Genomic DNA, 27,520 nt, shown 5'->3' with positions numbered 1-27,520 from the left:
TTCCGAACAACTGTCCCCGTTACAGGTGTTCGGAGGGAGGCAAGGGTGGCATCCCCTTCCGAAAATAAATGTCAGCCTACATTTATGTGTCCCAGAAGTCTTTCCCTGATTACCACTTTATTCATATCCACTATATGCAATGTAGAGATGCGAAAGTGGTGCCAAAATGTTGGAAAACTAACCAAGTTTATTTGTTGCAGGTTTCAGTAATGTGGCTGTAGTGTAGCAGTGTCAGTGCCAAGGAATCCGGAATTAATGCTCTTGATATCGGGTGGCATATTTCCGTACAATGTTCCTTGGACTTGACAGGATTTGGGAATGAAGATAAATTCCATTTTTTAAATACCAACTTATTGATGGCAGATATTCTGGACGAAAGAATTCTGTACATTTGAAAGTTCCTCTGCACTGTTATTGGTGAACGGGTCTCGTGATGTCAGAGGACATGCTGAGCTTTTTCCTGATATGTGAACATTTCCGGTTTTCTGGGCACTGACACTGCTACACTACAGCCACGTTACTCAAACCTGCAACAAAAACCTTGGTTAGTTTTCCAACATTTTGGCACCACTTTCACATCTCTACATTGCATATAGCGGATATGAACAAAGTTTGTAATCAGGGAAAGACTTCTGGGACACCCGGTATTTCTCAGTGTAATCTCATTTCAGTTGCAGTGATTTGCTTTAACTAAGGAACGGATACAGGGCATTGCAGGAACGTGATACGTTGAAGCTGGTAGAACTGGTCCGCATCCTGTGGACGCCCTTACCCACTGGGGATCGAATCAGGAACCACTTGATTTGAAGACGACAGTGTTACCACTACGCCATTGGAGAGTACTTCTTGTTGGAAGCTATCCTAAAGTTGACGTCAATGTGCGCACTCTAGAATTCAAACATGTTCATTTCTGTTATCTCGTCATGGTTCTCACACCAGTATCTTCAAATTCCCCATGAATAATATTTTCCATCTGCACCATCGTCTCTCCCACCCATTCTCACTGCCAGTTTTAAAAATTCTGCTTGATTTCCCAGTTCCCACACATGAGTAATTTTCTCTCCATGACCTGGCAACGCTGGTCTCACCTTACAACTAGTTAATGTTGCCCGCCTCCAATGCTAGTTTTATTTTAGCCTTTGGTGGTTGTCGTGAGGTGGCTTCTGGTCTTCAGCTTCTGGCTCAGTAAAAAAACAAAATAACAGTAACTCGCGTAGACCTGATCGTCGTCATCGAATACTACACGAGATCGTCTAATTACCATTCTTACATCACACAAAAACCTTGGCCTTGGGATACCTGTTAAGTCTTTTGATAGGCGACAGATGGCAGAGCTAACCAATCCCATTATTATAGTATAGTTTACATTGAATTTAAAACAAAGGATCCCAATATGTAATCCCATTATATGCCACCAGATACATGCCTTTATATATCTTATAGAATTTTTGCAATCATTAAGTTATTCTTAATGAAAATAAGATTTAAATGAACACACTCGTTTGTAACTATTGGGGAAATGATTATAACAAATTAAATAAGGGGACGACTATGACAAATATAATATGGAATCCTCGCAGCGACGAAACTTAAAAATTCATTATCAAATTTAACATTATTTATATTGTGATCATATGCATTCTTTAACTATCTGAAGAGACTTGTGAAGAAGGAAAGGAAAAAACGAGGAAAAGCCTGGCAATTACCAACATTATTTGTTAAGAACACTATTTTATTTTATTATTTAATTGATTTGCTTTATTTTACTTCGGTTTTGTGCCACTTTTGGCTAATTTGCGAAGATGGAGATGAGTGACGATATGATGAAATTGATGAATGGACACTCGCAAACATACATGTCCAGACCAGGATTCGAACCCGGGACTCCTGGCGTCGTAGCGTGATGTGCTAACCCTTCCGCCACGGGGCGGGCTTATTCTTTACTATGAGTCTTTAACAGTGGCGGCGATTGGGTTCCAAACCCGGGGGGCAAGGTGGCGAAACTTGGGGGGGGGGGGCAAACTTAGTATATTTCACTCTGTAGGTAAGGTTAAGCATAGTGCGGACGCAAAAGTGGCAACTGCCCCCCTCGCCCCACTGGTCTTTAAAAATGTAATAGTACTCAGTATGTGTGTGAGAGAGGTTGGTCTGGTAAAGTATTAACAATCATATTCCAGTATTTTCATTCAGTTTGCGTTACTTTACATGGCTACTTCCTGGGCTAATCGCAATGATGAGGATGAATGATGAACTGACGACCGAACTTGTAACTACTCCGCTACGGAGTGATTCTAAATATGCTAAATGTAGCTAATATGTTGCTTACGTGGGGTCTTTCAGAGATTACAGACCGAAGCAGCAAGCAACACGGGCCCCTTCACTGCACATACGTCAACAACAGACTGAGGCGACACGATGCACGGTATTGCGAAAACGGTCCAGTCCCAGTGACACAAACGACACTTGCAGCTTGTCGTGTCGCTTCGGAAGGTTGCATATATTTCTAAGGGTCATGTACCAAGAGACGCTTGTCACTTCGGTCGGAAAGCTCCCTGAGGAGATTTCAGACCGAAGCGACAAGTGACACTGAGATCTCACACAGATGCGACACGTCTCGCTTGAGGATTTCTCCAATCGAACGCAGGCTTGTGGAACCAGTACGGTGTGAAACGTTATTGCTGGGTGTGAATTCTCCCTTATAGAGATTTCATACTGAAGCGACACATGTCGCTTGCGAACGAGCCAATCAGCAATAACGTCTCTCACCGTAGCGGTATGACAGGCCGCCTAAGTCTGCGTTCGATTGGTGGAATCCTCAAGCAACATATACCGTTAGTAGAAGGGAAAATACTTTAGACCTAACAATAGACCCGTTAATTGACATTAATGGTTTTTTAATTCATTTTCGAGGGGTGACGCTATTGTTATTTAATCTAGCGCCACGTGTCGTGGGTGGAGGAGGAGATGAGTCATCGATGACTCATGCACACGTGTGAGTTTGAAATTAATGGTTTTCCATTAGTGCACAAAAGACACTATTATGTATTCCGTTTTTGACCTAAGCTAACACTATTGTTGTATATTATATATGCGTTTCTGCCGGATATGAGTCACAGATGATTTATACTGACGTTGGAGTTTGGAATTAATGGTTTTTCCATTAAGGTACAAAAGACACTATTGTGGAGTTCGTTTTCGGACTATTCTAACACTATTGTTGTATATTATATATGCGTTTCTGCCGGATATGAGTCATGGGTGCTTTATACAGACGTGGGAACTTGGAATTAATGGTTTTTCCATTAATGTACAAACGCCATTTTGGCGTCGGTGGTGAGTCATATTTGGTATAATTAAGGATCCGAATTTACCCGTATTCAATCGGTGCCGACGCGTTCGATCGGAGGTAGAAGATATTATAACACATGTTCGCTTTAAAGGCGAAGAAATTGAACGATGTATCCTATATGAAAACGAAGTATGCGAGCAGAATCCATGTTATTAATATTAACCTGTTACGGAAGAACCTGTTATGTGGTTGCATTCATCGGCACCCCCAAACCGCGCGCGTTCATGGACACGTGAGGGGAAAAAAAGTTCTCTATTGTTACGGCCCCCATCGCTTGGTCTTCTTCCGAAGTTGAATGGAAGTCAAGTGTCGCCAAATTTTTACACACGAGTATTGATTTTCTTTGAGGTTCCAATTTTATTTGGTGGAAGTAATCTACGCGGTATTTCTGCCGCCTTTTGTAACATTGCAAAGACTATTTAACCTAAAGCGTAACGAATTTGGCTGAACTAGGAACATTCTGTTCCAGTATCTACAGGTTAAAGTGGATGCGATCCACTATTTGCTCTTATTTCTGGGTTGCGAACCACGGCCCATTTGATTATTGGGTTATAAACATCAGGATTCATGTAAAATTGACCAGATGTTTTTACTGTTAGAGACAATATTTCGCATTTTTTGTGTATTTTTACTCAGAAAACGCTATTTGAACGATTCAAGCAAGAGTTCGCATGGGAATTTAGACACACAAACTGTGTTTCTTCAACTTTAGCTGAAATTTAGGTTTATTTTTTACTCTAATATCACAATTTCTTCTATTCAGGCAACATTTTTTATTAAATTTTGGACTCACAAAGACATTTTTCAACTTTTAACTTGTTATTTTAAAAGTTTATTTCCATTTTTTACTCTAATATCACAATTTCTTCTATTCAGGCAACATTTTTTATTAAATTTTGGACTCACAAAGACATTTTTCAACTTTTAACTTGCTATTTTAAAAGTTTATTTCCATTTTTTACTCTAATATCACAATTTGATCTATTCTTGCAGAAGTGTTTATTGCAATTTTGACTTGCAAAGATAATTTTTTCAACTTCTTTTATTATTTTTTCTATTTATTGCCTTTTGTATCTTATATTTTTAATTCTTAACTTTGAGTTTTGTTCTTTATATAAAAAAATTCTCTAATCACTAAGGAAGAAGTACTTTTAAGTAAAACTGTACCCACAAAGTTTATTATTACTATTATTATTATTAGTATTATTATTATTATTGTTGTTGTTTTTGTTTTGATGTAGTTGTTGAATCTTGTTGTTGTTGTTAGGGTTTATTGACTTCCACTACGCTATTTTTGGTTTGCTTCGTAGGAAAGTTTGTTTATTTTAGAGTTTCCTCGGTATTTTCTTACTGTTAGGGTAGGTAAAGTTTCCTAAATATATGAGTAGGGTTCCATATATTCTTGTTCTTGCATGTTTTTCATATGATGTGATCACAACAACTCTCCAAGTGCTTTTACTGCATGTTTCCATTTTTATTGAGGCTTAGTGATTCCTAGAGCCACTTTATGCATGAGAGAAAGCTTGAAAATTTCGATCTCAGATAGCCGTCAACCTTATGTCAGAGTATTTTCGAGTATATTTTAGACTTATTATGGGGCAGTAGAATATCACGGCTTGCTTATTTTTTAAGTATGTTGCGCAGTTATTGTATTTTTGCTTTTGCTTTCTAGATAAACTGTATGAAATGTTTAATATTTGTACTTTTTTTGCACTTATAAGAGGCCAAACTTTTACTGTAACTAAAATTATTATCTCTCTAAGCACTGAAACCCCTTTACCAAGAGTACTATAACTGAATGTTTATTAATATTGTTTCTTTCATCCCTTAAATATAACTACTTAACAATATAATGACAAATCACAGGACAAGACGATGTTAGCAGATGACTACGTGGCTCTTAAGTCCACCTGCCAAACTTTTCTTACCATGCTATTTACCCTTATAGTCTTTTATTCGGGGTACGTTTCAAGTACTACTTGACTTTTTGAGTGTTTGATTAACACCAGGGGTTATTTGTATCTGTTATGCTGTATTATTTGAGGCTTCTTTTTTTTATTCTACAATCACTATATGTCCCTGAGAACTAAATTTCCACTGACTGAAGCTTAAAGCTTAGGCTCTACAGCATGTTGAATGGTTAAGCACTGGTCAATATGAATTTTACAGAGGCTAGTAGGAGGCATAGGAACACACGCCAGAGCCTTATTAGCGTGCAAGAAGCATTTTCAGGGAGTACTACGAGGAAACGAAGTTGATTTTTTTGAGGGCTTTACCAGTTACACAGCCAATATTTGCTATTTCAAGTAACTACATGTACCAAAACATTTTACAGCCCAACACTAACTAGACTTCAATTTATATTTTATTAGGTGCTAAATGTAGCAAGAACACTGATTGTACATACTTTTGAGAATCCAACTATTTCAGGATTTTTTCTATGTACGCATATTTTTATTGATTACTAACTTTAACAGACCAATCAGGAAGACGCCAAAATTCACTAAACTTAGTACTATAGTGTATGTGATTGCATGAAAAGTAGAAATTATAACAAACACAAGATTTCGCTTTTTTTGCTTTTGGGACTAATCGTGACGCTGAGGATGAATGGATGGCCAAAAATCTTAAGGACTGGATGTATTTTACCACTACAGACGCCTATGTAGAAACACTAGAGTACTGTTAGCTTTCAAAATTGAGGTTATACTGTACTGTTTTTTAAATATTTCGTATTTGGCACGCTTAACAAGTTACATTTATATCCATTTCAGGACAAATATTGCTAAAACTCTCAAATTAATGTGTACAACTTTATATTTCTGCTATCAAAGGAATTAACAATCCTATTTTACAAACAAAGGGTATTGTTTACACTTTATTTACTTCAATCTGAGACTAATATTTTACAGTAATTGAATCATTCAGCCCTAGTCAATATTTTACTGCATCAGAAAGTTTGTTATTAATCTAATAAGTATGCTATTTTGTGATATTCTAATGCAAACGTTGTTTAATTCACTGGTTATAATGCAAACTTTTGCACAAATTCGATATATTCACTACCTTCAAACCAAACAATTGTACTTATTTAGCGCATTTCATTTATATTTCTTGTAATTAACTTATGTTTCTTATAATTAACAAACTAAACTAATTACTTTGGCATGTTAAAAACCTTATTTTTTACTATTTCCTATTCTATCAGGTTCTATATTGCTGTTTTTATCAATTATGTAAGACCACACTCTGGTAAATGCACATATATTCTCTTTTATACACACGCACGTCACACACACACACACACACACACACACACACACACACACACACACACACACACACACACACACACACACACATTTACACACTTATACGAACATACATCTGACATTTTTCAATATTTTGCTATGAAGTTTGCATCCACGCTATTCAAACAAGGGCAGGCAATGTAGTATTTATGAGTATTAGTAATCCCAAAGTGGTGTTTTTGGTGTCCAAGTTCAGATGAGAGGCTGCTATGTGCCTTTTGCAGGGGATTGCATGTGAAGTGTATGCATATTGAGCATTATTGAGTGTGTAGGCTTCCAAGTTTTGCTGTTATTTTCCTATAATTCTGTGAGACTGTAGAGAGTTCTCCCTTTTCAACCAGTTTTCTTTCATTGATTGGATACTTTTTGGGAACTTAGCAGTTTTTTATGTTATGAAGCAGATTGTTGTAGAATATTTTGCATGGTCTTTTGTGATATTGAGTGCCTGCTGTAACGGAAGTAAGTATCTTTCCTTCTTGTGTTGATGTTCTCGTGTAGGTTTCCTATTTTCGGTCAAGTTGCAGTAGGGAACTTAGCAGTTTTTATGTTATGAAGCAGATTGTTGTAGAATATTTTGCATGGTCTTTTGTGATATTGAGTGGGTGCTGTAATGGTAGTAAGTATCTTTCCTTTTTGTGTTGATGTTCTTGTGTAGGTTTCCTATTTTCTGTCAAGTTGCAGTACTTAGAATAATCGCTACTGTCTTATTGATCTACGAAGCTCCTTTGAATAATCATTTGCATGTGACCCTATACTCCACGTTGTACTTTGTTCTGGGAGCTATCTTTTGAAGCCTTGGCATTCTGCTAGTACAGTATTATTATCGTAGAGGTAAATTAGTTCGTGAAAATATGTATTTTTCTGATTAACTATAGTCGCTTAGTTGTTCTAGCAGGTATAAGTAGTTACTGCTGATGTTGTTAATTTTCTATTCGCAGGGGCTATGTATGATGTAGCGTATTTGTGTTGGCTGTCCCTTTTATTCCTATGTTGTTGAGTTTCTCCATAAGCATGTCCTGTTTTACTCTATTCTATGCCTTGTTGCTGCTAGATATCTGAGGTATGTTGCTGGTTCATATCTGAGGTAGCTTGTTTGACTATCTATTATTTTTGCTATGGCTGTGGCTATTGATGTCCCTTTCTGAATTCCATGTTGGTTTCTGTTTATCCTTGTTGCTGCTTGTTATCTGAGTTAGGTTGTTTGACTTCAGGACTATCCTTTTTTAACTTTATTGTTGATTGCTGTTTTGTTTATTTCCTTATTTGTTTTTATTTGTTTACTGAATCTATTTGTTTTGTGTCTTGTAATATTATTTACTATAGTAACAAAATTATTTTCCTTCCATCCCACATTTATTATTCTGAGCAACAGAACTTCTCCTTCTTTCCTATATATTTGATTATTTCTGGTGTAAAGTACATTTTTTTCAAAGTGAATGTTTTAAAAGTACAATTTTTACAAAGTTAATGTTTTAAAAGTACAATTTTTACAAAGTTAATGTTTTAAAAGTACAATTTTTACAAACTTAATGTTTTAAAAGTACAATTTTTACAAAGTTAATGTTTTAAAAATACTATTCTTTCAAAGTTAATAATTTAAGAGTACAATTCTTCTGCTATTTGAACTTTTGTACAACTTTGTTATTTTTGTTAAAATAAATATGTTAGTTGATATAAAATTACAGTAAATTTTCAGGAATTTATATATTAAATTTCAAAATAATGTTATTTGCTAAAGAAAGCGGACAAAATAAATTAAACTTTGACAAATACTGAACAAGAAATATACAAGTATGGTGATAAATATCAATTTTTAAAAATAATTTTGTTACTATAGTAAATAATATTATTTTCCTTCCATCCCACATTTATTATTCTGAGCAACAGAACTTCTCCTTCTTTCCTATATATTTGATTATTTCTGGTGTAAAGTACATTTTTTTCAAAGTGAATGTTTTAAAAGTACAATTTTTACAAAGTTAATGTTTTAAAAGTACAATTTTTACAAAGTTAATGTTTTAAAAGTACAATTTTTACAAAGTTAATGTTTTAAAAGTACAATTTTTACAAACTTAATGTTTTAAAAGTACAATTTTTACAAAGTTAATGTTTTAAAAATACTATTCTTTCAAAGTTAATAATTTAAGAGTACAATTCTTCTGCTATTTGAACTTTTGTACAACTTTGTTATTTTTGTTAAAATAAATATGTTAGTTGATATAAAATTACAGTAAATTTTCAGGAATTTATATATTAAATTTCAAAATAATGTTATTTGCTAAAGAAAGCGGACAAAATAAATTAAACTTTGACAAATACTGAACAAGAAATATACAAGTATGGTGATATATATCAATTTTTAAAAATAATTTTGTTACTATAGTAAATAATATTACAAGACACAAAACAAATAGATTCAGTAAACAAATAAAAACAAATAAGGAAATAAACAAAACAGCAATCAACAATAAAGTTAAAAAAGGATAGTCCTGAAGTCAAACAACCTAACTCAGATAACAAGCAGCAACAAGGATAAACAGAAACCAACATGGAATTCAGAAAGGGACATCAATAGCCACAGCCATAGCAAAAATAATAGATAGTCAAACAAGCTACCTCAGATATGAACCAGCAACATACCTCAGATATCTAGCAGCAACAAGGCATAGAATAGAGTAAAACAGGACATGCTTATGGAGAAACTCAACAACATAGGAATAAAAGGGACAGCCAACACAAATACGCTACATCATACATAGCCCCTGCGAATAGAAAATTAACAACATCAGCAGTAACTACTTATACCTGCTAGAACAACTAAGCGACTATAGTTAATCAGAAAAATACATATTTTCACGAACTAATTTACCTCTACGATAATAATACTGTACTAGCAGAATGCCAAGGCTTCAAAAGATAGCTCCCAGAACAAAGTACAACGTGGAGTATAGGGTCACATGCAAATGATTATTCAAAGGAGCTTCGTAGATCAATAAGACAGTAGCGATTATTCTAAGTACTGCAACTTGACAGAAAATAGGAAACCTACACAAGAACATCAACACAAAAAGGAAAGATACTTACTACCATTACAGCACCCACTCAATATCACAAAAGACCATGCAAAATATTCTACAACAATCTGCTTCATAACATAAAAACTGCTAAGTTCCCTACTGCAACTTGACCGAAAATAGGAAACCTACACGAGAACATCAACACAAGAAGGAAAGATACTTACTTCCATTACAGCAGGCACTCAATATCACAAAAGACCATGCAAAATATTCTACAACAATCTGCTTCATAACATAAAAAACTGCTAAGTTCCCAAAAAGTATCCAATCAATGAAAGAAAACTGGTTGAAAAGGGAGAACTCTCTACAGTCTCACAGAATTATAGGAAAATAACAGCAAAACTTGGAAGCCTACACACTCAATAATGCTCAATATGCATACACTTCACATGCAATCCCCTGCAAAAGGCACATAGCAGCCTCTCATCTGAACTTGGACACCAAAAACACCACTTTGGGATTACTAATACTCATAAATACTACATTGCCTGCCCTTGTTTGAATAGCGTGGATGCAAACTTCATAGCAAAATATTGAAAAACGTCAGATGTATGTTCGTATAAGTGTGTAAATGTGTGTGTGTGTGTGTGTGTGTGTGTGACGTGCGTGTGTATAAAAGAGAATATATGTGCATTTACCAGAGTGTGGTCTTACATAATTGATAAAAACAGCAATATAGAACCTGATAGGATAGGAAATAGTAAAAAATAAGGTTTTTAACATGCCAAAGTAATTAGTTTAGTTTGTTAATTATAAGAAACATAAGTTAATTACAAGAAATATAAATGAAATGCGCTAAATAAGTACAATTGTTTGGTTTGAAGGTAGTGAATATATCGAATTTGTGCAAAAGTTTGCATTATAACCAGTGAATTAAACAACGTTTGCGTTAGAATAGCACAAAATAGGATACTTATTAGATTAATAACAAACTTTCTGATGCAGTAAAATATTGACTAGGGCTGAATGATTCAATTACTGTAAAATATTAGTCTCAGATTGAAGTAAATAAAGTGTAAACAATACCCTTTGTTTGTAAAATAGGATTGTTAATTCCTTTGATAGCAGAAATATAAAGTTGTACACATTAATTTGAGAGTTTTAGCAATATTTGTCCTGAAATGGATATAAATGTAACTTGTTAAGCGTGCCAAATACGAAATATTTAAAAACAGTGCAGTATAACCTCAATTTTGAAAGCTAACAGTACTCTAGTGTTTCTACATAGGCGTCTGTAGTGGTAAAATACATCCAGTCCTTAAGATTTTTGGCCATCCATTCATCCTCAGCGTCACGATTAGTCCCAAAAGCAAAAAAAGCGAAATCTTGTGTTTGTTATAATTTCTACTTTTCATGCAATCACATACACTATAGTACTAAGTTTAGTGAATTTTGGCGTCTTCCTGATTGGTCTGTTAAAGTTAGTAATCAATAAAAATATGCGTACATAGAAAAAATCCTGAAATAGTTGGATTCTCAAAAGTATGTACAATCAGTGTTCTTGCTACATTTAGCACCTAATAAAATATAAATTGAAGTCTAGTTAGTGTTGGGCTGTAAAATGTTTTGGTACATGTAGTTACCTGAAATAGCAAATATTGGCTGTGTAACTGGTAAAGCCCTCAAAAAAATCAACTTCGTTTCCTCGTAGTACTCCCTGAAAATGCTTCTTGCACGCTAATAAGGCTCTGGCGTGTGTTCCTAGCTGTAGAGCCTAAGCTTTAAGCTTCAGTCAGTGGAAATTTAGTTCTCAGGGACATATAGTGATTGTAGAATAAAAAAAGAAGCCTCAAATAATACAGCATAACAGATACAAATAACCCCTGGTGTTAATCAAACACTCAAAAAGTCAAGTAGTACTTGAAACGTACCCCGAATAAAAGACTATAAGGGTAAATAGCATGGTAAGAAAAGTTTGGCAGGTGGACTTAAGAGCCACGTAGCCATCTGCTAACATCGTCTTGTCCTGTGATTTGTCATTATATTGTTAAGTAGTTATATTTAAGGGATGAAAGAAACAATATTAATAAACATTCAGTTATAGTACTCTTGGTAAAGGGGTTTCAGTGCTTAGAGAGATAATAATTTTAGTTACAGTAAAAGTTTGGCCTCTTATAAGTGCAAAAAGTACAAATATTAAACATTTCATACAGTTTATCTAGAAAGCAAAAGCAAAAATACAATAACTGCGCAACATACTTAAAAAATAAGCAAGCCATGATATTCTACTGCCCCATAATAAGACTAAAATATACTCGAAAATACTCTGACATAAGGTTGACGGCTATCTGAGATCGAAATTTTCAAGCTTTCTCTCATGCATAAAGTGGCTCTAGGAATCACTAAGCCTCAATAAAAATGGAAACATGCAGTAAAAGCACTTGGAGAGTTGTGGTGATCACATCATATGAAAAACATGCAAGAACAAGAATATATGGAACCCTACTCATATATTTAGGAAACTTTACCTACCCTAACAGTAAGAAAATACCGAGGAAACTCTAAAATAAACAAACTTTCCTACGAAGCAAACCAAAAATAGCGTAGTGGAAGTCAATAAACCCTAACAACAACAACAAGATTCAACAACTACATCAAAACAAAAACAACAACAATAATAATAATAATACTAATAATAATAATAGTAATAATAAACTTTGTGGGTACAGTTTTACTTAAAAGTACTTCTTCCTTAGTGATTAGAGAATTTTTTTATATAAAGAACAAAACTCAAAGTTAAGAATTAAAAATATAAGATACAAAAGGCAATAAATAGAAAAAATAATAAAAGAAGTTGAAAAAATTATCTTTGCAAGTCAAAATTGCAATAAACACTTCTGCAAGAATAGATCAAATTGTGATATTAGAGTAAAAAATGGAAATAAACTTTTAAAATAGCAAGTTAAAAGTTGAAAAATGTCTTTGTGAGTCCAAAATTTAATAAAAAATGTTGCCTGAATAGAAGAAATTGTGATATTAGAGTAAAAAATGGAAATAAACTTTTAAAATAACAAGTTAAAAGTTGAAAAATGTCTTTGTGAGTCCAAAATTTAATAAAAAATGTTGCCTGAATAGAAGAAATTGTGATATTAGAGTAAAAAATAAACCTAAATTTCAGCTAAAGTTGAAGAAACACAGTTTGTGTGTCTAAATTCCCATGCGAACTCTTGCTTGAATCGTTCAAATAGCGTTTTCTGAGTAAAAATACACAAAAAATGCGAAATATTGTCTCTAACAGTAAAAACATCTGGTCAATTTTACATGAATCCTGATGTTTATAACCCAATAATCAAATGGGCCGTGGTTCGCAACCCAGATAGATAAGAGCAAATAGTGGATCGCATCCACTTTAACCTGTAGATACTGGAACAGAATGTTCCTAGTTCAGCCAAATTCGTTACGCCTTAGGTTAAATAGTCTTTGCAATGTTACAAAAGGCGGCAGAAATACCGCGTAGATTACTTCCACCAAATAAAATTGGAACCTCAAAGAAAATCAATACTCGTGTGTAAAAATTTGGCGACACTTGACTTCCATTCAACTTCGGAAGAAGACCAAGCGATGGGGGCCGTAACAATAGAGAACTTTTTTTCCCCTCACGTGTCCATGAACGCGCGCGGTTTGGGGGTGCCGATGAATGCAACCACATAACAGGTTCTTCCGTAACAGGTTAATATTAATAACATGGATTCTGCTCGCATACTTCGTTTTCATATAGGATACATCGTTCAATTTCTTCGCCTTTAAAGCGAACATGTGTTATAATATCTTCTACCTCCGATCGAACGCGTCGGCACCGATTGAATACGGGTAAATTCGGATCCTTAATTATACCAAATATGACTCACCACCGACGCCAAAATGGCGTTTGTACATTAATGGAAAAACCATTAATTCCAAGTTCCCACGTCTGTATAAAGCACCCATGACTCATATCCGGCAGAAACGCATATATAATATACAACAATAGTGTTAGAATAGTCCGAAAACGAACTCCACAATAGTGTCTTTTGTACCTTAATGGAAAAACCATTAATTCCAAACTCCAACGTCTGTATAAATCATCTGTGACTCATATCCGGCAGAAACGCATATATAATATACAACAATAGTGTTAGCTTAGGTCAAAAACGGAATACATAATAGTGTCTTTTGTGCACTAATGGAAAACCATTAATTTCAAACTCACACGTGTGCATGAGTCATCGATGACTCATCTCCTCCTCCACCCACGACACGTGGCGCTAGATTAAATAACAATAGCGTCACCCCTCGAAAATGAATTAAAAAACCATTAATGTCAATTAACGGGTCTATTGTTAGGTCTAAAGTATTATCCCTACTACTACCGTTTGGTAGCGAACCCTCAGTAATGAATGCAACCTTTCAAACCGTAGCGACATGACGTGTCGCTTGTGCGTCGTTCGAACTGGGTTGTTTTTTCAATGCCGCCTCGGTCTGTTATTCACGTATGCACAGTGAATGTTTTGCCTTGCTGCCTGTAGCTAAAAAAACGTTAACTTAAAAAGGCACATCGAAAGTGTCAAGATAGAACTTCGCAGCCAGTCCATGCAAGTTTAGACTTGTTCCAGCCCAATCTCTGCTCGTTACCTTCTCCAGCCGGAGGAGTTACAAGGAGTTTTATCTACGACACCGAGATAACACGCATCCACAGTACTAATTTAATCAAGAGTAATGACAGTGTTGCAAACTCAGGTTTAAGTTACTTGTTTATGAAGAAAAAAACATGCTCTTCTAAAACAAATCTAAATCTTAGACAATAATCCTCGAATATCAGTGCAAATGGAGGTATTATTGTTGTTATTTTTATTATTCAGTCTTAAATTTATTTTGATATAATCATCACAATACCCTTACACCCTCTGTGCAAGTTTAACATCAAATGAACATGTTCTTTTAGCCCTCTGAATCATTATGATTCTTGTAATTATTTTATTTATTTATCGGCTTTTTTACATGGCGAAGTTAAGGTTTTAATTAACGCCTTTTCTTACACTTAACCATTTGCTTACATCTAACAAATGAAGTACAGGGTGAGGCAAAAGTCCGGCACCCTTTTAATTTGAAAACGACTTGAGGGAGGGCGATGAAATGTCGGATATGGATACTTGGGGTGGGGGCACACCAGATGGGGCTAGTGTGTATCATGGCGGCCACCTTGAAAGCCGCCATCTTGGAATTACATCCAGAGTTTCAAATGGGAAGGGGGTCATGTAGCATATCATTTTACATGTGCGTTTTCTCAGAAATTAGAATATGCAGAAGAAAGAAAATATTAAGAAGAATACAACAAAAAATATATCGTTTATAAACGTAAACACACAGAGACATGCTCACGTTTTCCACACACAAATGAAAAAGCAGTACAGTATCGCATACACCATCAAACACACACACATTCTCGTTCTTATACAGTACATACGCGCCTACAAGCAAATACATAACGTTACGCTAAACATAGTCCAAAACAGTCTAAATTAATCATAATTCATCTGAAATATTATATAGAGTGGGCCACGAAAAAGTAACCCCAGACTGAAATGATGTACTGCGGGGACGGGCCACTTATTCGTGGCCCACCCTGTATGTAATATTTTTTTGTTCCTGTGCCTTACTTTCTTCTCGCATTCTCTGTAATTACATTACAATCAGACGAGAAGGTAGGGCCGGGGGTGAGGAAAGGGATCCCTGATAAGAAAACGGCCATTCGCCCCGTATCCCACCAAATCAGTCTTATGAATATATCACTCGATCCACCGAATCAGCGAATATATCCAGCAGAACTGTGTTTTTCATTATTTTCATTCTTTCATCTACATTTAGTATACGCAGTTATTCTATCTTTTTATTAATCTTTACACACCTTACTTAAGAAATAACTTCGAAAGCTAGGGAGAAATTTTAGCCAGTGTTCATGTTGAATGATCTCTCACATTGATTTTGCACACACACCCAGCACCCATCTAACACCACCGAAAATCTCCTCAACACCCAGCATACTTTTCACAAATGCCAAACGTATGGTCATTTTGGCTCTAAATTACCACCCTAAATGGTACTTACACCACCCATACGGAAAATTTGGGATAAATGACAGAAAACTATTTTTTTGGAATTTTGAAAACTGTTGACTTTGGGACAACAAACTGGTTCCACTATTTTGCATTCATTTTTTTTTCGATTTAACGCATTTTTACTTCGTTATTCTGTTCGAATAATAACTTAATTAACTTGAAATTAAATATGCCAATTTCACCTGTTCAATCCTCCCACCCTTTCCGTAATCAAGGGGATACAACATGGAGACATGTAGTTGTTCGCATTCGACTTTAAACTGTAGCGCCAGTCCCAATTAGCATCTCTGTGCATAATACGTGTAATGATAACCTGTGGCTCTACAGCCCTTGAAGGGCCTAGGCCTATCTCCCGACTGCCAGTCTCCCTCCCACAATCCTGCCTAGAGGTGTGGAAATCTTCAACCAGTAATGGGGTGATGCGGTGTCAGCACGTCGAACCTCAGCCGTTATAAGAAATTTCCGAGACCGGATTACGCTACTCACTCGTAGCTCCCTAATTTCCTCACGATGGTGGGTTGCCACCGGTCCTATACACGGCCCAAGAACCCAGAGACTGAACTCTCTGTGCATGTAAGACAAACGTCGATATAGTTTGAATAATTTGCATTAATTATTATGAAGAATTTATAGTTAGAATCCAAAATTCAAACTGAAGCAGTGTTTTCAGGAAACATGCCTTGCTTGCCATTTTTTTTTGGGTCTCACTTATCGCACACAGCATTGAGCACCATACTCTACTGAGGTCACAAAAAATTTCTTGTTGTTAGATTAGGCATGTTAGGTTTGCATATATTCACGATAAATACATACACTGCAATTTTGCTTGAACAAAAATATACTATTTATGCTGAGAGCCCCAAACGTCACACACCTAACTTAACAACGAGAGCATTTATCGAGACGCAGGTAAACGAAGGTGCTCAATACGGTGTGCGATAAGTGAGCTCTACCTTCTTTATCCTGTGGACCGCCATTATTACGGATTTAAATAACACAAACATGCGGCCTGAATTTGCTTGCATAAGAAGCCAAAATTGCATTCGATGATTGGCAACACTTTCGAACGTTTGCGAACGCGTTTTGGCTTGAGGATGGATTCCAGACACGGAATAAGGGAACCACACGCATATCGGAACGATTTGAGGAAGGTCACCGCCTCTGCTCACGTGAAGTGAGGCATTTCTTGCCTCCAGAATATTTTTTTTCTTCAATTGGAAGGAAGGAGTTAAAGTAGGTTGAAATTCCGCTGGAAAATGACCGGTTCGCATGCGACCATCTTCCAGCGCCCCAAAAACCGGAATATCTTTTGAGAGCACGTGTTGATACCCGATGGTTATTTTTGCATTTAGTTGAGTCTATAGAATATATATTTACACCGTTAGAAGCTACCGTACAAGTCACACTTTTGTACCGTTGAAACTTCACAGTCTGCAAAAAAGAAAAATAGCAAGTATAAAAATTTACGTTTTTTTTCATTTCCTCTTAAAATTACTCAAAAACCGTTGGGAATATTTAAAACATGAAGAGGACCAAATTTAGAGAAAGTAATGTAGGTACTAAAATTAAAAAAAAGAACGTCACGATATGTCCCCTAGTTTCAGAGATATGGACGTTTTCCTAAAACAATGCATATTGAATGTTCAGGGTGGCGTAGGGAGGGAGAAGCTACGGGGGGAAGGGCGGGGACTTTCGGGAAAATACATCTCTTATGATGGTCTAACAATACACCAAAATTCAGCTTTCCAACAACCCTCCATTTTTTGGCTTTTTTTGGGGGGGTACGCGATCAGCTCGGTAGAAAAATGTGGAGAATACCAAAACGACAACATTTTCACTGCAGGTGTGTAGAGCAGACTTCATAGCACGACAGGCTTATCTTTGTTTCATATATTTTGTAATAAAATACTCGTTAGAAATCTATATTAGGCTAAATTTGGAGCTACATGTGGGGCACTTAGTGAAATGGGAAAATTAAGAGAGGAAGTGGATGCCAAAATGAGGAGCATTAAATACGGGGCAAAACTGATCACCATGGAGGGGGGGTAATTTGAAGAAACTCTGTGTACAACCACAGATAGGTGGGGGTAATGGGAGGCAATGGATAGCAAAGATAAAGACGGAATTATACGGTATATGGCTGGGATGGGTGTGTTAAGAGGGAATAGAGGGGAGAATTGATATGCAGATGCTAGGGATCATACGTGCCAGACTGGAAGATATTAACAAAATTGGCCTGGTTCAGATTAGGGGGATGGACACTAGTTAAACTAAAACGGGAGGTCAGGAGAGTAGAATGTCCGCTATGCAGTGAAGACGAGACAAAATTTCACATTCTCCTCCAGTGCAAAGAAACAGGGGATGCAAGACAAGAATATATCAGGGAAATAAATGAAGCTAACATTGAGAAAATAATGGCAACCGTTATTAGGAAGACCGAGAGGGGGGGGAGGTGCAAAAAAGGAATCTGGGAACTCTCCTACACTGTGTCTGGACAGAGAGAACAAAAAAAAGGCTCAGTGGGGATAGCGAAAATGTGTGAAATAAATAAATAAATAAATCTGAGAAAAAATAGGAATCACTCAGGTAACAGTGTAAGCAAGTGTAGTGAAAGAATGGAAATGGAAAGACGGTGTTTGTGAACTCCCAAGCAGTGTGAATGTGAAAGTAGACTGAGAGGAGAAAGGGTGTAGGAAAACTGCTCTAAAAATGTTTTCATCCTTGTATGGTATGCACAGCTGTAAAGGTTCATAGGCGACATGAAATAAATTTTATTCTAAATTTGGAGCTGAATTCCAGCTTGAAACTTTCAACTGCACAGTCAGCCGTCAAGAAACTGTGTCAGGCTATGCAGGTACATCCTTCTCACTAGAAACTAGGATTTACAATAAAAATTACAAAATTGTGCTTGACAGTTTGTTCATAAACTTATTTTTGTATTTACTTTTTTTAACAACCCTGAAAAAATATATAAAAAATAAAGCTTTTTTTATTAGCATGTGTTTCAGATTTTTTCTTGTAATTAATCATAAAGATTGTTAACGTAGGAACACCCAATAAAATAATAAAAGTAGATTTCTAATGTTTATTTGTTTACCATCGGGAATAGGGGCAAGCAAATTATATGGAAGCAAGAGAGGAACTAGCATGGCTGAGATTGAGGGGATGGAGACAGTGCGGTGAAAAGAGGTACATATGAATGTATAATATGTAAGGGGAATGACGGGACGGATCATCTGTTTGCATGCCCGGGAACGCGCGGCCTGCAGGACAAATGGCTGGAGGGAGTGGGAAAAGAAGAAGCAATCAAATTATTATAGTTGTGCAACAGAGTGCAGCTAGCGTGGAAGAGTTAGAGAAAATGGGAGTGCTTTTGGTGCAAGTGAAGGAAAAGAGAAGTGAGGCGAGGAAGAAGGATGAAAGACTGGAAGAAGAACGAGTTGAGTGAATGAGCTGTTAAGGGAGGGGAAAGAACGTGTACATAGGGGACAAACTAAGAGACAGTATATAAGATAAACTAAATGCCAAAAATATATACCGGGTGGTCCAAAAGTCCCGGAAGGACTAGAGTGAAAGCGATTGCAGTTTCGGAATATGCACGTCAATACCTTTCAATAGAGTATATGGCCTACGATCACATGCAGATTCCGAATCTGCAATCTCTTTCACTCTAGCTCAATTAGGGGCAGAGATACGTCCCTTGGATTTTTTTTTAAATCGCCATATCTCCTCCGTTCCTAATTGAGCTAGGAGGATGGTTGATAGCTCGTTGGACTCGGAATGAAGTCGTCCTTCCGATTCTACAATACAAAATGGGGGTTTCCACTTAAAATTTCACAGTCGCCCCATCCCCAGGGGGCGGGGGTGGGGAATCAAGTGTGATATCATTGAATAGCTTTCTTTCACTTATTAAACACGTATTTTTTCATTTTCCGATTCGAAGTGTATTTATCACGATATGCGACCGTTCCGGGACTTTTGGACCACCCGGTATATGTATTGTAGAAGAAAAATCCAAACGTTATGTAGTGCGTACAGCTTATGGCTCGCACATGAAAGAATGAATCTAATCACTTACTCTCCTCGAGTTACGACCAAAGGGTACAATGAGAAAAAAACAACTTTGAGAACCGCTCCTCTAATGGCACCACGAGTGGTAATTCTGCTTCCACAATGAATCAAGCGAGATATGTTCTTTACGAGAAGAAAAATAAGATGAAATTTGCCTGCGTGTTTCACTTTTGAATTTCCTATATGTGGGTGCCGATCGTTCGAAGACTGTGCCACATCAAGACCCGCCAAGGAAGAAGACAGGCGCCATCTATCTACCAAGCGAATGGAATTTCGCGTTATGGACGCACAGGACATCAGTGGGCGACTAACGTGGAAATCTTCACAGCTCCAAATGTGGAAATCTTTGTGTTTTTCGAAAGGATATGTTCCCACACACACTTTTGAGCGGTTTTACCCAGTACTGCAGTTAAAACAGATTTCTTGAAATTACGAGTAGGTCCTTTATGAAGTTCATTTCGTTCATTACCTTTCATTTGGTTCATTGTTTGGGATTCTTGGAATTCACCAAATTGGGTGTGTTCCGCAAATTGTTTACCCCTTTTTTTTACCTTTGAAAGGCTTGTCAAAGTTTTATTTTTTAAAAAAAGTCCGCTTTTTGCACAGATATAATCGGTTGATTGATTGATTTGGTTTATTTTACTTCGCTTTCTGCCAGTTTTGGTTAATTGCGAAGATGAGGAAGGCATTGGTAATAATTCTCAAATATTGAAAAAACATTAGAAACCCATTCGCGTCATATGACGAGCAGGACTCGCATGAACCTGTTATGACACATACGTCGTATGACGAGCTCAGCTCACAATGCTGCACTGCTTGATAGAAATGCACGTAGTTCAGCTCATAGATGTCACTTTTATTCATTCTGAAACGAAGTCCAGTTATGTGACGTTTGAAATTCCTTGAGTGTGAAGTAAGATGTGTTTGTGTGGAGTAAGAAAAAAATCTTTATCGCTCTCCTCAGCTGTCATTATGGCATCAACATTTCGCATTTTCCCCAGTTTAGTAACCAATTTAAATTTATAAGTCATTTTCGAGCTTTTATTCATATTTAGCCTCTCAAAACGCATATAATCTGTTATTTGGACACTAGGATCAAAACTCGATTTTTCGTGGAATCTGGTGTTCAGTGCTACTCCTTTGAAACTCGTTTTCTACACATCCCAAACCAGAGATAATTTTCAGAGAAATGTCAGATTATTACACAGTTCTGAGCCAATAAAGCTTATATATTCTCACATTTCAACCCTTTGATCCGAAGTTTGGTCTTTATGGAAAACTTAGAAAACTTAACATTTTCAACTTTTCTGTAGGCAATTTATCTTAATTTATTTTTGCACTTCAAACTGTCGCACTACGGAATTTAAATACGATTTCTTGGTCAACTCCGAAGGTATTTAAACATGACTTCAATGGTTTAAAAACAGCTGCAAATCCCAGACACTGGCCATAATTTTTCCAGACAGGAACTCAAGTAAGGAATGCGGTGTCAGACATTACCTGAGCTCTACCGGATTGACAACGATGTAAAAAGGTAAACAAGCGCTACCCAGGAAGAACCCGGAGGGGACTGACACGGTATTGCTTGGTAGAATCCATTGCAATAAATAACTTGGATGAATGCTGGTCATTAGTCAGTTTTTTTGAGTTATCAGCCGTGGTGCAGGATTACGATCAAGAAGCCTAGTAGAAGGAGAGTGAAGTCTGGGCATTCAGACTAGCATCACAGACGGACACCTCGTTTATTAATCAGTTCGTAGTTCGACACCTCGAGGGAGTACTTCCACACGGTAGAGACAGGTATTATGCTGGTCCAGTCTTTGAGGGTGTAAAACTCAAATGTTGTGTTTTGCCATTCATATGTGTATTTGTCACCTCTCGCACGTACGCCATTATTGAGGATGAGTGATGAATGAGCTACACCACCCAGATTCGATCCACAATTCCTTAGGGGACGTTACGCATTGATGAAGAGAGACAAAAACACCCAGCGCGCTGTGCTAACCACTCCACCACGGAGGTCGGCTAGGGTGTTGTGACAGTCAGATTTACCTTCATTATTATTATTATTATTATTATTATTATTATTATTCATGTCTGTAGCGGTAAAAAGATGTGTTGATTCAAAGTGTTGAGTGTTTTAATTTGTAAGAATACATATTTGATTTTTGCCAAGCCGACGGGAGGAACGAGACGTTCGCGTGTCTTAAGGGTGATTACCTGAAGGGTCACGTTATGCGTCTAAAGCTTAGGAAATTCGACCGTAATGACAAACATTTAAATATATCGGTCTCCAGCGGTCAGATTCATGTGAAACTTATACCAGCGTAGCAGCATGTGTGCAAGGACGGATGTGTGGAGTTTCGTCGCGATCAAGCAACAATTACGGACGCCAGATCAAATCGGTTGTAATTGATCAGTTTGTGGACACCGGTTGCAATTGAGCTATGGGCGACGGCCAGGCGGAAGCTTAATCCGCACATACCGAACTTCGAGCACGGCCCGTCCAAGTTGGGAGACAATAGAGCGAAGTGGAATGACCTCTCCGGAAGCGTCGCTTCAACGAGCGCCTAGCGTCTTTTTTCAAAATCCAAATAAAACGAAGGACATGGTTTTTCGATACACAGTCTTACCGCGATCCTTGTAGCGAGAGCACCTCCGTGCTACCTCTCCGTATACAGTTTTGCAGCGATTCTTGTAGCGACAGCGCCTTCGTGCTACCTCTTCGTATACAGTGGACTTTGTTGTGTTTTGCGAACACCAGTGTGTGATCAACCGCTGGGGGAAGTTGAAGCGAGACCGTGTTTCCGTGATTACCTTACGCCGTTTATAGTTTTTGTGAAACGAGGAACACCGGAAATTATGGCGGGCTAGAGGAAGAAGAGAGATGAGGGCGTTACCCTCGATTCGCCCGATGTCAGAAGAAACGACGAGCCATGCCTACAACATGCCAAGAAACGACGCCTACCAGCCGCCACAGAGAGAGAGATGTTGAACGCCGCCCTGTCGACGCCCCGACGACGCCTACCAGCCCACGGAGATGTTCACAAACCCCGAGAGGAAGAGAAGCCGAGGAACCAGACGTATGAACGCCCTTCGCATCTTCATCGTCGCGACCAAGGAAACCTTTCGTGTGAATACTGTGTGTTTTCAATCGCCCATAAAGACGCCAGGATGCACCTCGGAAGCTGAGAGATGGTAATGTATTCAGCTGTGTGATTGTCAGCACGTGACGGCCCGATTGATTTAGAAAACGCCCTTGAAATTCGTCAACATTTTGAAAACGCCCACTCAACTCGAAACTTCATATCAAAACTTCCGTCGCGCTTGTCATTTGTAATTTATTCGTCTCAGGTCAATTTTTCTTATTCCTTGTGATATTTTATTTATGATCTTAAATTCATTGTTGTTTGTGCTCCTTTGTATTTGTTTAAAGTGCTTACTATTAGAGTGAAGCGCCGCCCACTTAATTGTTTAATCTACTTGAGGTTTGTTCATTTTTATGTGTCAGTGCTGTGTCGCTGCTAGCTACGTCCGGTCGCATATGTGATTATTTGTTAAAGTATTTGCCTGGTAATATGAATTGCTCGTCGCGGCGAAGTGTTTAAGTCCCGCCTGCTAGAGAGTATATGTTTGCGTCACTCAACGGAGGTTATTTGTTATGTTTGGAACCACGTGAGGTCTTGTAAAAAGGAAAACGTCCGCCAACGTGAATGTAATTGCAGTTGAGACGCCTTTGTTTTTGCCGGACACATAATGTATGGTCACCGCGCCGACCTAGTTTCTTTTTAAAAAAGGGTGAACTTAAGTAAGGGCTGGCTAGGATTTGAGTAGCACTGGAGCAAAATCAAAAATGACCTGGTTAGACAAAAAGTAAGATAAAATTAATTGAGAATGCAATAATTAGGGCTTGTCGTCATAAAACCTGTACATGTCATGTATCATTCTTTGTGTCGATGACCCCGTGAGAACTGAATGTGTGAATGAATGTGAGAGCGTGAAAGAGGGGGAGATGTAGTAAATTGATTCTTGTTTTGTTATGAATAGAATATACTTTTTATTTTCATGTTAATTTTTGGGCTATATCATTTCGTACGCATGTCGCTACCCGTGATTTTCAGGTATGCAGCTAGCCGCTTCCCGGCTACAGGTACAGAGGTGGTAATTTGAAAGTATATATGTTTTTTTTTTATTCGATACGGCTAATTACTATGCACTGTTGGTCACCGGTTCCTACACACGAACTTAACCTGGACCGTAACGCTATTTCGCTTGTCCGAGGGAGATTTTGCCGCCTCTATCTAGGTAGTGGTAGCATTTGTTTTCCCGGGCAAGGGAGGGAGGGAAAATATAGCAGTAGTAAAGAATAAACACACCGAGCCTTCATTTACACGATGTAATTCTTCATTGATTTAAACTAGAATAAGTGAAGGTACGGTCGCTGACCTGGCACAGTAACATCAATTTCTTGCCGATTTTTCGGACAAATCATATTTTGTTTGAATGTTGGTCCCAAAAATATATCTGCATATTCAGTGAAAACTAAAGAAATGGCGCAATAAAATATGCCTCAAAATATGTAAAAGAAAAATATTTGACATGAAATCCAGTTTATCGTTCCCAACAATGCAATCGGCTGAAATTTGTCATTTCTGCTCGGCTCCATACACTGGCGTAGCCAGGGATGAGCTATTGGGGTTAAAGCCCCCTCCAAAATTTTGAGAATATCAAAGTTTTTCAAGTGAAAGCAATAATGAACTCGGAAAAACTAAGGTGATAAATTCAACCCCTTTCCCTTAAAATGACCAAGATAATATTAAAACTAAGTTTAATGGCAATTATGAAATATTTTTTATTGTGTATGTTGGCGCCTCTAGAATGCAGCTATATAGTAACCACCTTTACAATTAGATCTTCCTCCGAAAAGAAAATATCTGCGTGTGCTGGTGGCCATGAGTGGCGTGCCCAGGATTTTCGAAAGGGAAGGGTTACATATACTTTTCTTCAACAATCAGCCCTAATTTTGCCATCTTTTCCTGCCTTTGGCGTTCTCTTTTTTATAGAAATATTGGAGCCAGGGAGGCACTTGCCCCCCTTCCGAGATATCTGGAGTGGTGAAATTGTAGCCTGAAAACATGGATGATGAGTACAGTGAAAGACAGCGCCTATGCAAATTATCCTAGGGAGTATGCTTTGTGAGAATTCTCTTAATTAGGGGAAAACATCACTCCACGTTTCCTGAGCCCTTCTGTCCCCCGTGAGAAAAGAGCAAGGATGTGACCCCCACCAACCCCCCCCCTTTAGCACGCCACTGCTAGTGGGTACAAAAAAATGTAATTACATAATAATCCGCACCTTGAATTAATAACTAGAGGCACATATTTTTGGTAAATAAAAAGGCAAAATTTCTGTACAAAAACTGAGTCAATTTCGGGTTCAAAAGCGGTAAATAAAATAAAATATCGGTGTTATAGCGGTGAAAAAATGGATGAAAAGTGGTATATAAAAAGGGATATTGGTTTTAAAATTGTGAAAATAATCCTAAATTTGATTTAAAAACTACACTTATTCCACAGAATTAACATTTCACTTCTAATAGCACATTCATGTAGTTATAAGAGTATTAAGTTTATTTCTGTGTAAAGGAGTCCATTTTTGCTTCTCCAATATTAACAGCAGAATAATCAATTTTCCGGGAATTGCATAACTCTCAGGATAATTCAGACCTCGGAAGGTGTCGTGTCGGTGAATAAACCCTGAATTTCGTGTTTAAGAGTTAATTTTGATTTTTGCAGTTCATTTCGCATTATTTCGTGACAAAATATGGTCACAAAATGCACCTCACACCTTTCAAAAACATGAAAAATTAACACTACAATGTGTTTTTTCAAATTTCGTTTTTTTCGTCAAAAACGAAATATGCATGCCCCTATTAATAACCATATATTTCTTTCCACTATCACACACATGCTAAGGCCCGACAAAACGGAGCCCAGGGTAGCAGCCTGCCTGCTTTACATGTTCACGGACTTGTTTCATCCTCCGTTTTCCGCGAGAATCCAGCAAGTGCAGGTGGACATGAGTCACCCAACCCAGAGTTGCATCAGGCGCTCTTTAAAAAGAGCACATGAGAACCACATGCGAACAGGCTAATATGATTCATTCGCTCCGATAAGCGGGAGTTTACGCTCTCGAGCACCTTATGCGTAAGTCAGGTGTGTACGTGTGTGTGTGTGTGTGTGTGTCATGGATGGGGACGTGACCTTCATTCTGGTCGACTGGGTCTTCGAGCGCTGGAGTTTTTATTGCGTCTTGGTTAGGATCGACACAGGAATGACTTGCTGACGGGTTCTTGAAGGGTGATGAAACAAATGGAAGAATTCGCGCTGGAATAGCATCAGTGGCCGACCTCCATGGTTAGTACAGCGTTGCCACAGTTCGAATCCTGGCCTGGGCATGGATGTTCCCTATGAGTGTGTCCCTTCATCAATTTCATTATATCATCACTTCTTCTCATCAGCGCGATTAACCCAAAGTGGCTTAAAGGTGAATTTGAAAAAGGTAGAGGGAACCCCCGAAATATGCACAACCTCCACCCTCATACATTTCATTTAAATTTACAATGATTATTTTACAATATATCGTGGTATGCTTTATTTAATTGTGTCTGAAGTTGTCCCGGTGTCCGGGACAGATTCAGATTATTCGAAGTAAAATAAAACAAATCAGATTCAGATTTACTGGAAGTAAAATAAACCAAATCAGATTCAGATTATTGGAAGTAAAATAAACCAAATCAGATGCAGATTTCTTGGAAATAAAGTAAACCAAATCAGATTAAGATTTACTGGAAGTAAAATAAACCAAATCAGATTAAGATTTTTGGAAGTAAAATAAACCAAATCAGATTCAGATTAACTGGAAGTAAAATAACCAATTCAGATTCAGATTCATTGGAAGTAAAATAAACCAAATCAGATTCAGATTTACTGAAAGTAAAATAGACCAAATCAGATTCAGACTTATTGGAAGTAAAATAAAGCAAATCAGATTCAGATTATTGGAAGTAAAATAAACCAAATCAGATTCAGAGTAATTGGAAGTAAAATAAACCAAATCAGATTCAGATTTATTGGAAGTAAAATATACCAAATCAGATTCAGATTATTGGAAGTAAAATAAACCAAATCAGATTCAGATTATTGGAAGTAAAATAAAGCAAATCAGTTTCAGATTATTGGAAGTAAAATAAACCAAATCAGATTAATATTATTGGAAGTAAAATTAACCAAATCAGATTCAGATTTATTGGAAGTAAAATATACCAAATCAGATTCAGATTTATTGGAAGTAAAATAAACCAAATCAGATTAATATTATTGGAAGTAAAATTAACCAAATCAGACTCAGATTTACTGCAAGTAAAATAAACCAAATCAGATGCATATTATTGGAAGTATAATAAACCAAATCAGATCAGATTATTGGAAGTAAAATAAACTAAATAAGATTCAGATTATTGGACGTAAAAAAAATCTGATCCAGAGTTATTGGAAGTAAAATAAAGCAAATCAGATTCAGATTATTGGAAGTAAAGTAAACCAAATCAGATTCAGA

Source organism: Lepisma saccharinum, chromosome 7, assembly GCF_977018435.1.
Source record: "Lepisma saccharinum chromosome 7, izLepSacc3.1, whole genome shotgun sequence".
Taxonomy (NCBI): domain Eukaryota; kingdom Metazoa; phylum Arthropoda; class Insecta; order Zygentoma; family Lepismatidae; genus Lepisma; species Lepisma saccharinum.
This window is presented reverse-complemented; position numbering follows the sequence as displayed.